This window comes from Marmota monax, unplaced genomic scaffold (genome assembly GCF_021218885.2).
Source record: "Marmota monax isolate L192 unplaced genomic scaffold, Marmota_monax_Labrador192_F-V1.1 WCK01_AAM20220418_F8-fsc00663, whole genome shotgun sequence".
Classification (NCBI taxonomy): domain Eukaryota; kingdom Metazoa; phylum Chordata; class Mammalia; order Rodentia; family Sciuridae; genus Marmota; species Marmota monax.
Genome location: NW_026695006.1, coordinates 82,595 through 93,704, shown reverse-complemented (window position 1 = coordinate 93,704; position 11,110 = coordinate 82,595). Strand labels below are relative to the sequence as shown.

The 11,110-nt window shown below is 42.5% G+C and overlaps 1 pseudogene; it reads left to right on the top strand.

Moving 5' to 3' along the window:
* The first annotated feature begins 266 nt into the window (after positions 1–266).
* Positions 267–10,625, top strand: LOC124081365 (casein kinase II subunit alpha'-like; annotated as a pseudogene).
* The last annotated feature ends 485 nt before the right edge of the window (positions 10,626–11,110 follow it).

Below are 11,110 nucleotides of genomic sequence, written 5' to 3'. Positions count from 1 at the left end.
GCAACGGGCCTTTTATAGTGTTGGTCTAAAGCCAGTTCCAGAACCACTGGCAAAGCTGGGTTCTGCTCTGCAGCCAAGTGCCCTTCAGCACTCGGTGTACCACCCCAGGTAGAAAGAGCTCCCACGTCAGATCTGGAATCTATGCCAGCAGCGGAGAAAGAGCCACATCTCGTGACCCTATTATAGGGAACCCCTATAATAGCTCTAGAGCTCTCTGCCTTTGTTCTGTGAATGAAAAGATCCAGTGCATGAAGAAGATGAGTAACATGGCATTTTCTCCAAAGCTGCTGTCAGAGCCAATAACTCTGATGAACGTGGTAAATGGAGGAGCTCTGCAGAGAAGGCAGGAGCAGGCCATCCCCTTGGCAGCAATGATCTTAGACCCACCATTTCCTGAAAGTATTACAATGGTATGGAACAACCCCAACTCCTCCTGTGCAACCTGGACTAGTTTCTTTACCCCAGGCTTTCCCTGTTCATAGTAGAGCTGGGACCCTAAGAGTACCAGCTTCATCTGAGATGGAATAGTTAGGAAACAGGGTGGAACTGGCCCATATGATAGTGAAGGGTATTCACCCAGGTGCAGATGGAGCCATGTGTCACCTAGCCACCCCCAATGACCTGGCCATTCTTATCTCTTAGAATTCTACAGCAGACACCCAAGTAGCACCACTATTTATGACATCCCAGGGAATGTACATCTGAAGGACCAGATGCCTGGTGAGGTTGGGCAGAAAATACCATCTCATCAGAATTATCAAGACTGAGGATTCTGGATCTGGAAATAAGTGAGGATAGCCGAGAAGAAAATGCACTTCTCCTTTTTTTCACAAGAGTGCTAGGTCATCGTGAATTGCACACTATCAGTGTGTAGAGAAGAAATCCCATCTATCTGTAGAAGTCTCCTTCCACATCTAAGACTTGCTTATCTCATTCTCTGGGAGTGTGTGCACCTGCAGGCTCTAGATAGGGTGGATTTGTGGCCATGTGGCGCTCTCTCCCTCCCTAAAAACTCTTCAAGAAGGTGTTGCCCAGTGACTGCAAGGTCTCCATGCAGTCTCAGTGACACAGGAAGGACAAAGAGCAGCTGGCACTGACTATCTATCTGTGCCGCCATTATTTGGTTCAACAGTGTGGCCTCCTGTGTCGTCACTACCTGCCTTTGGGGTCCCAGCATGAAACCTGGGATAGGACCTGGTGGTGGAGCACTGAATCAAGGTGGCCAGGGTAAGCTACAAAGGGCTCAGGAAATTTTCTCTGTGGGTCTGTGGGCTGCATCTTTTCCTAAGTCAGCTTTTAGGAATCTAAACTGTGTCTAAAAACAGACCTGCATAAAATATAGTCCCTTTTCATGGGGCCACACATAGACTCAAAAGATATGTTGTGTGTCACATTCTCTCATTTGATTTGGGCTCTTTGGGATTCAAATGAAATCTTCCTTCCTGCATTGTTCATTGTGTCCAAGTTGTGCCCTTGTATGGCTTCCTGGTCAACTGCTCTCATCTGTCTCATCCAGGAAGGGATATATCAGCTGAGGCAGATAAATCTTGAACAGGCAGAGCTCCAGCTCACCCTGCCTTACCCAGACAGTTTATTTCTTCTTTCTCTAGGAGCACTTAAAACTCGGGGACTTCTCTTAACCACAAGCCATTCTCTCTGCTTTGCAGCACAGTTCAATAGGTATTCTGAAGAAAATGTGGAGAGAAGTATCCAGGCTGAGATGTTTTTCTTTTTCAATGGGAAGTGGATGAGGTCCCTACTACTGCCCCTTTCATGAGTCTTGGGGGTGTCTGGGAAGTCAGGGAGACAGAGGATAGGAATAGCCTTAACTAGAGGCCTTAACAAGGATTTCTGAGCAGTAAGTTTATTTCAACTGTCAGGCACAAGTCATATGTCAAAATTGGCTTTCAAAGATGCAGAGCAATAGAACTCTGTCCAATTGAAATCTAAACTGTCAAAACAGCTGTGGAGTTGAAATGGGGAGTGATATAAATGGTATCTCCCTTGGCAAATTCTTCGGATCTTTTAGGATTCAGAGGAAACCAATGAGAATCTCTCATCTAGGCTGTTAATTTGGGTCCTTTGGGTTCTCAAAAGGAATTTGGACTCACGTTTTTCTTTTTCTTAAACTTCTCCTTTCCACCCTCCTATCAGAATATGCTCCCAGAAATTCCAACAGTCATATATGCAAAGATATAATGTGCATCAAGGAAACCAAGAGGCTGTGGTATTGATTGAAAGTGTTTGGAAAATTCAGGTTGGGTTGTAAGAGCAGGAGTCCCTGAGAATGGGTACAGTGATGTCAGTGTTCAGGAAGTGGTGATGAGCTGGCTGAGTTAGCAGTTCTCTGACTTCACCGCTGGTCCATCTGGCTGACATGTTTTCCAACGAGCTGCTGTGTATGTGGCAAGTAAGGCCTCCGGTTTTAAAAAACTAGAGACAAAATTCTTTAGGCAGACACCCGCTGTCCCTCTTCAGTCTTTACTATACCACTGACAACAGAAGATCTCTTACCTATCATAGAGTGGGGACATCAGAGAAATCCCTGTGACAGTGGGTCCGGGTCAGCTCAGCTCAGATCCTAATGGTTACACTTGCAAATGATTTTTGTGTTTGCTGTGACTCCTGCTCTACCCATTGCTCACACTACTAACTGGTCTTAGGATCATTACTCTAGTGCCCACCTGGCAAGTCCAAGAACTTCCAGATAGATTTTTCAGAAGGTTCTAAGTGACTCATGGGTTCCTGATCAGTTGATTCCTGATCAGAACTCCTAAATTCCTACATAAAACAAAAAGAGAGTATTGCCACATAATACGCACAGAAGTCTTTACTCTGTCAGTCGGAGTTGGCACCTTGGGAGACCTTTTTTGAATCAAGGAGCAGATAATTACCTCCAAGAAATTCTCTTATGGATCAATTGGCAAAAGTGACCTCTGAGGCATTGCCTCTAAATACTCATGGGAATGAGAAGCAAGGAGGTTCTCAAACCTGCTGCCAGAGACACTCTGCCCCTCCTCCACTATGGCTGGGTGTGGCTGGTACCTGGATACACATCAAGAGCTCAGAGGAAGGGACACTGGTCACTGGTGGTGCTGGAATGTGAGGTGAAGGCGGCTGAAACTGTCTCTGGCTGGCTAGTTTGCAGGAGGACCTGGCTTCTCTTGTGTCACTGTGGGATATTGATTGACATTCTTTGTCCCTGATTCCTCATCTCAAAACAAGAAAGATGAATCCTTCAGGCAGGCATCAACAGTGTGGCTATGAGGTTCATGGGAGGAAAGATAAGTGTGGGTGCCTTGCTCAGTCCTTCCTCAGAGGGATGATGACCAAAGTAGTGATAACTGTGTCAACTGCCTCCTCTGGAGACCTGTGAGGTGGGTGTACGTCATATCACACTTCCCACATGATGAAGCTGCATGTGCTCAAGGTGATGTCCAAATGGCCATTCCTGAGAGCCCGGAGGAGTTAGTGGCCATAGCAGAAGGTGATTGCCTGTGGTAGGGAGGGGCTTTCCAGAGAGTCAGGAGACCAGGATCCTCCTTTCCAGCTGGAGATCTCAAGTCCAGAGAGCCAGGGATGTCCTAGTAAAGCACTTGTTTACCATGTTGTTTGAGATACCTGCAGCAGAGGGCCCAGAGCAAGATCCCGGAAGAGGCTGCATTCAGGGTGGGTTTGGGGCTAGAGGTGGGGACAGAACACACATTTTTGACTTGTGGAAATGTCACCATAGAGGCATAGAGCAGTGTTTGGTCTCCCTTGAAGCCAGCCCAGGGGAAAAGAGAGAGAGAATTAGAGGGAGGCACCCAATGGCTCCAGTTGGGATGCCTGACTAGAGGGTCCAGGAATCAGGTTAATGGAATTTCAGGCCCTCTGTGTGCCCCTGGGACTGTGTCCTCATCTTCAGAACGACTCCGATGGCACACGGAGCCATTCCCTTTCTTGGCACCTTCCTCACTGATCTGGTGATGGTGTGCACTGCAATGAAGGACCATGTGGGTGTGAGTGATTCTGTCCTTGGCAACCAGCATCCCGAGGGTTGGAGGAGAGTGCCCTGCACTTGGCTGAGAGACCCCAGCACTGGGACAACCTGTTCTCCAGAGAGTCTCACAGAGGCCTCTGTGTGCTAGAGCGGTCACATCCATCTTACCCAGGAGTGAAGGAGGCTGCACAGAAGCCCGTGTCCCTGTTCTGCACGTGGTGAGGCTGGCCGACAGCTAAGCTGCATCGGAGTTAGCAGAGCTGACGATAGTCTCTTTCAGGTGGTACCATGAGAATAGAGTGAAGTTGAGACCCTCTGAGGGTAGGAAATATGTGTGTGGTCCCTACCTCCATCCTGTGTATGGCCTGTTTGCTTGTCTTCAGAGAGAGTTGGGAATTAGAGCCCCAGAGCTCAGTTCCAATGTTCCTTTCCTCCAGAGCCAAAGGCTGAGCTGCTTCAGGGCTTTATCATGGACATCTCATGACCCTGGTGGGCACTGGAATTAGTTCATGACAGAGGGTCAGGGTGTGGGGTGTTATTGGTGTATAATCCTCATGATGGACTTTGGTTGGGTTCCCTCCATGGAAATCTTATCAACTTTAATAAAATGAAGAAAGTAAATTGGGTGCCACAATAGGGGGAGACTAGGAATGCTCTATGCCCTGGGGAAAAGTTTAGGAAAGTTTTGTACACACAAAAAGAATAAAAGCATCCCAGTGGGAGGTGTGTGTAGGGGACTAGAAATAAGTACAATTCTGTGGCAGGGATTCTTTGAACCCAACTCTGAGAAGAGCTAGGGGCTGGGGTGAGATTGAGGGAAGGAGGTTCCCCTTAAGGAAGGAAGTCCAGGACACCAGCCCCTTCCTCTTTCCTCTCCCAGGGTCCCCACGTCATTCTCAGTGCAGGCCCTGTGGGCTTGCTGCCTGTTTTCCTTACCCTGGGAAATCAAAGCTCTTCAAGAGATGCAGCTGTTCCCAGTGAGACGATTTGGAATGGGAGGAGGAATTTGAGGTCTGTTTCCATTCCATTGAGTGGCTCAGTGAGAACGGGTGAGGGCCAGCGTGGAGGTGTGTGAAAGCCCAGGGTGGGTGGAGAAGGTCTTCCTGGCTGGCAGCTGTGAGAGCCTGTGGCCACAGCTCCCCGGTTAGCCACACACCCTTTGGTGGGGTGATTGCTGGGGAACCAGGACTCCAGGTGCTGGGCAGGTGCTGGATGACAAGGGGGTGGTATGTGATCTTGGCAGACTCCGATGGCTCTGCTGTCCTACAAGTACTAACTGGTCTTTCTGCTTAGCTCCCACCCCAGCCAGCCATAGTAAGCTCAGTGTCAGTCCCAGGGACAGCTGATGGCCTAAACCAGCAGAGGCAGACTGCCTCAGGGCCCCGTGAGGGTAGGACCAAAAGTGGCCTGTGGAATGAGAAAGTTGGAACTCAGTTTCTAGCACCAGCAGTGACCAGCTTTGTGACTGGTATGATTTTTCTTACTGATGTTACTTGAGGCACCGTGATCATCAATTTAATGAGCCCTTCTAATCAGTTATGTTTTACCTATCTTTATTTATACTCACTATGTGTGACTGTTGTCTGTTAGTATGTTTCTTCATAATAACAGGTGTGTTATTCATTGTATTTTGTTCTTTTTTATTCATGATGGTTCATGTTTGGAGGTCATTGCTGTTAATGTACTTTGATTACTTTCTTGTAAATAAATATGAGATTGTGTCTAGCCATGGTTTATGCTAGTCATGAAATATCTTTTTGGTGTGGAGAGTTTTACCAATCCTTCTGTGCTGAAGCCAAGTGCATGGATTGCATTTCTCTTTTGTAGAGCTAATCCCTGAATATATCCCATAAGGGAGATTTAGTGAATCAATGTTGTGTCTATGTTACTCTCTTTTCTGTGCTTTGATGTATGAGTTTGAATTTACTTTTTGCTCTCTGGTGATAAAGGTATATGTATCATCATCTCTATCAGTATGTGTATATATAAATATATACTCCTCTTCCTTTGCAGTATTTCCATATGATAATGATCTGACCCAATCAATTAGTTAAGCCCTCAAAGAATAAAGCCCAAATTCCTAATCCCACAGGATATTAACTGAGTAAATGCATAAAATATTATTGTGCAATCTAATTATAAAAACTCCTCAAAGTCTTCCAAAACCAAAGAGAAGAAAACACAAATTAATTTTATGAATTATACAGTGCCCTGAAAGCCTGGAAAAATCCATCATAAAAAAAAGAAAGTTCTGGAGAATAACTTTGAAAAACACATATAAAATTCTAAAAATTACTTACATACAAGATTCAAGTGAAAATTAACAGGAACATTCAAATGACCATGTAGAGTTTATCTCTATGATGCAAAGATGTTTAAATATATGCTAATAAATTGATGTTATATAACACATTCACAGAAATTTTAATGGAGTAAAAAAATTATTTTCTGAATAGATGTGGATGGAGCATATGATTAAATTCAGCAACCATTCATGGTAAGTACCCTAAAAATCTTAGTATACAAGAAATGTAACTCAGCACAATAAAGGCAAGATAACAGAAGCCCACCACTGACATCATATTCTCAGGGGAAAAGCTGAAATATTTTTCTTTAAGACAAGAGAACAATGGCCACTCTTACTGGTGATCTTCAACATTATAATATATATCTATAAAAGAACTAAAGAAAATATAGGAAAAAGCACCACAAAACTGATCTTAGACATGGTTCTCCTTTTTTATTTTAGCTTGATCCCAAAAGCAACTAAAATGCAAAAGTGGATAAATCATATTCATGGAGTGAAAACCTTATGTACTAAAAGACAATTATTAGAATGAGAGGCAAAATATAGAACTGAAGAAAAACCATACATCTGCTAGGGTGTCATATCAAAAGTATAAAGGAACCTGTACTATCCAATAGTGAGAACACTCATAACTTGATTTTACATGGCCAAAGGATATCAGTAGACATGTCTCAAAGAAGGATATTCAGCAGGCCAACAAGTGCATGAAAAAAGTAAAAAGTTAAACATCACTCATCATCATAAAATTGTAGATTAAAACCACAGACAAATACTTTCTCAACAGGACTTTTACAGCTCAGGAAATAATACCAATAATTATCAAACAGATGGTATCAAATGAAAAAAAAAAACAAACTTCTGAACAGCAAAGGAGATGAGTATGAAGAGAGAGCCTACAGAATGCTTGGAAATAGCCAGGGCAGTGGAGTACACCTGGAATCTCAGCAACCCAGGAAGCTGAAGCAGGAGGATTGCAAGTTCAAGACCAGCCCCAGCAAGTTAATGAGGCCCTCAACAACTTAGTGAACTGGGAACTCAAAATAAAAAATAAAAGGGGCTGGGCATGTGGCTCAGTAGTAAGGTGCCTCTGGGTTCAATCACCAGTACCAAAAAAAAAAAAAAATCTTTGCCAGCTACTCTTATGAGGACTAATATCTAGAATATATGAAGACCTCAAAAAATTTTATGCTAAAAAAAAGCCCAAACAACCCGATCAATAAATGTGCAAATGAATTAAGTAGACATTTCTCAAAAGAAGAAATTCATATGGTCAACAAGTATATGAAAAAAAAATGTTTAACACTTTTAGCAATCAGGAAAAAGCAAATCAAAACCACACTGAAATTTCTCATCACTCCAGTTAGAATAGCAACTGTCAAGAATATAAGTAATAATAAATGCTGGTGAAGCTAATAGGGAAAGGAGACACTTATACATTGTTGGTAGGATTTTAAATTAGTACAATTAGTATGGAGTTTCTTCAAAGGTCTAGCAATGAAATTGTGTTATGACCCATCTGTGCTACCCATTGTTATTTTTCTCAAAGAATTTAAGTTAGCATACCATAGTGACACATGCATACCTAATGTCTATACCATCATAATTCACAATATCCCAATGTGGGACCAGCCTAGGGGTGTGTCAACAGATGAATGGATAAATAAAATGTATTATATTTAAGTGGTGGAATTTTATTCAGTTATAAAGAATGAAATTATGTCATTGGCTGGCAAATGGATGGAAGTATATAACATCCTGTTGAATGAAATAAGCCAGACACAGAAAGTATAAGGGCATATAATTTCTCTCACCTGTGGCAGCTAGAAAGGAAAAATGTTTTTAAAAAGGATCTTATGTGCAGACTCAAGGTGACAGATGAGAGGAAGACTACATTCCTACTTGTTCACACACCAGAGAGTAGAAGATAAATTTCTCCCAGAGATGCATAAAAACCCAACACAGGAATACAAGAAATATGAATAACTAAGGTAACATGACAGCTCCTAAAATTCATAATTTACCAGCAATGTCACTCAAAGATATTGTAATGGGTGAAATACCAGATAAATTTTCAAAAGAATCATTACAAGAATGATCAATGAGTTCCCAGGATACACGGAAAAAAAAAGAATGAATTAAGGAAGTCAGTACAAGTTATGAATAAGAAGATAGAAATATTGAACTCAAAAAACTTAACACCAAAAAGAAAAACCAAACAACTCAAGCAATAAATGGGTTAAGGAGCTGAACAGATGCTTCTCAGAAGAAGATACACATTTGATCAACAAATATATGGAAAAAAATGTTCAACTCTAGTAATTAGAGGAATGCAAATCAAAACAACTCTAAGATTTCATCTCATGCCTGTCAGAAGGGCAGTTATCAAGAATACAGGCAACAATAAATGTTGGTGAGAATGTGGGGGGAAAGGCACACTCCTACATTACTGGGGTAATTGCAAATTGGTGCAACAAATCTGGAAAGCAGTATGAAGATCCCTTACAAAACTTGGAATGGAACCACCGTTTGACCCAGCTATACCAAAAGGACTCAAAATCAGCATACTGTAGTAATGCAGTCACATCAATGTTCATAGCAGGTCAATTCACAATAGGTAAACTATGAAAGCAACCTAGATGCCCTTCAATAGATAAATGGATAAAGAAACTGTGGTATATATAAACAACAGAATGTTGCTCAGAATTAAAAGAGAATAAAATCATGGCATTTGCAGGTAAATGGATGGAGTTGGAGAATGTCATGCTAAGTGAAGAAAGCCAATCCGCCAAAACCAAAGGCCAAATGTGCTCTCTGATAAGTGTATGCTGATCCAAAATGGGGAGGGGGACAGCATGGGAAAAATGGAGGAACTTTGATTGGGCAAAGGGGAGGGAGAGGAGGGTGGGTGCAGGGGGGCAGGAAAGAAGGTGGAATGAGATGGACATCATTACTCTAGGTACATGTAAGACTACACATAGGGTGTGATGCTGCATCATGTCTAACCATGTGCTACAATTGTGTACAATGAATCAAAATGCATTTTGCTGTCATATACACCGAATTAAAATAAATAAATAAATAAAAAGGAGCCTGGGTCAAAGACACCAGCTTTATTCTTTGAAATAATCAATAATATGGATTTTAAGCAACCCTACCAGATCTGGACAGCCTTGGATACCCCATTTTTTGTGTGTACAAACTACTTAAAGATCTGGATTACAGCCACAGCAAGGAAATCATGCACACGATGTTTCAAATCACCTCACAATGACAAATCACCAACTAAAAACAGCTGCCACCGGTGGACTGGGGCCTGGCAAAGTTCCATCACCTTGATCAGGAGTACAATGTTCCTGTAGCTTCAAGGTACTTCAAGGGACCAGAGCTTCTTGTGGACTGTCAGATACATGATTACAGCTGGGACATGTGGAGTTTGAGCTGTATATTGGCAAGCGTGGTATTTCAGAAGGAACCTTCTTCCACAGACAGGACAGCTGTGACCAGCTTGTTTGCATCGCCAAGGTTCTGGGTACAGATGAGCTGTATGGGTATCGGAAGAAGTATCATATAGACCTAGATCCACGTCTCAAAGATATCCTGGGACATCATTCACAGAAACGCTGGGAAATCTTTATGCGTACTGAGAACAGGCACCTTGTTAGCCCTGAAGCCGGAGATCTTCAGGATAAACTCCCACAATATGACCATCAACAGACACTGACTGCCAAAGAAGCCATGAAGCTCCCGTACTTCTACCCAACGATGAAGGATCGGTCCCAGCCTTGGGCAGAGAATGCTGTGCTTTCCAGTGGTGTCATGGCAGCCCGAGGAGGACTGGAGACTGACAGGTAACACGGCCTTGAGGCTTGCCAATAAAACCAGCCACCAAACACAAACCTTGAAGGAAACTACAGTGTGATAAAAAGAGAGTCTAATAATTCCTTCTAAAAGCAAAGAGTCAAGACTTTAAAGTCAGTCAAAAAGAAAGACACTCCCCAGTATGAGACTACAGGGAGCCTCGATGGTAGGGTAAGGATGCCCACAGGTCAGGATCTGAGGGGCTCTCCCTTCAGAATGCATGGGAGATGAGAAACTCAGAGTTTTTGTACATTTACCTTCACTTTACAGGACACCACTATTGAATTAACCTGTTTGGTCAACAAGCTCTGAATATCTGACTTCCTATCTATTCCATTGTGGTCTGGTTTCCTTTCCTCAGAATTCAGTCTCAAGTTTTAGCAAAACGTTACAGTCTATATTAACACACCAGCTTTATGAAAAAGAGATATTAAAACAATGACAGTATTTTTAAGCTCTTTTAAAAATTCATGTTTTATGTGTTTTTTATGACATGAGCTCTCCAGGAAATGTCCTTCATCTTTGCAGTTTTCCTCTAAGTGTATTCATTTGTGAGCAAACTGCAGTCAATTTTAGAGTCCTCTTTAAATGAGATGCCATCAGCAGTCCATTGGTTTCATCAGAAGTTCCATGCTAAGTGGCTAACTTGGAATTCATAGAAACCTTTGTTGATTTGCCTAATTGTACACTCTTTTCTACCCACCTAATTTTCTTTCCTCTTAATTAATTCTATTCTTGACATCTTTTAACGCTAATTGTTTTACATAATGCCTGCCCCCACCAATAATGCTGGTGCAATTATCACTGTTGTGGATGACATATATGACACCTGGTATTTGATGTAATGCCAGATATAATACATGATTACTTAGTGCTTTATTGATGGCAATTGCTGATTCTACCATCTCTGTTGATTGTGCTGATTAACATTGTAGATGTCACAGTAGGACCTAAGTATTTAG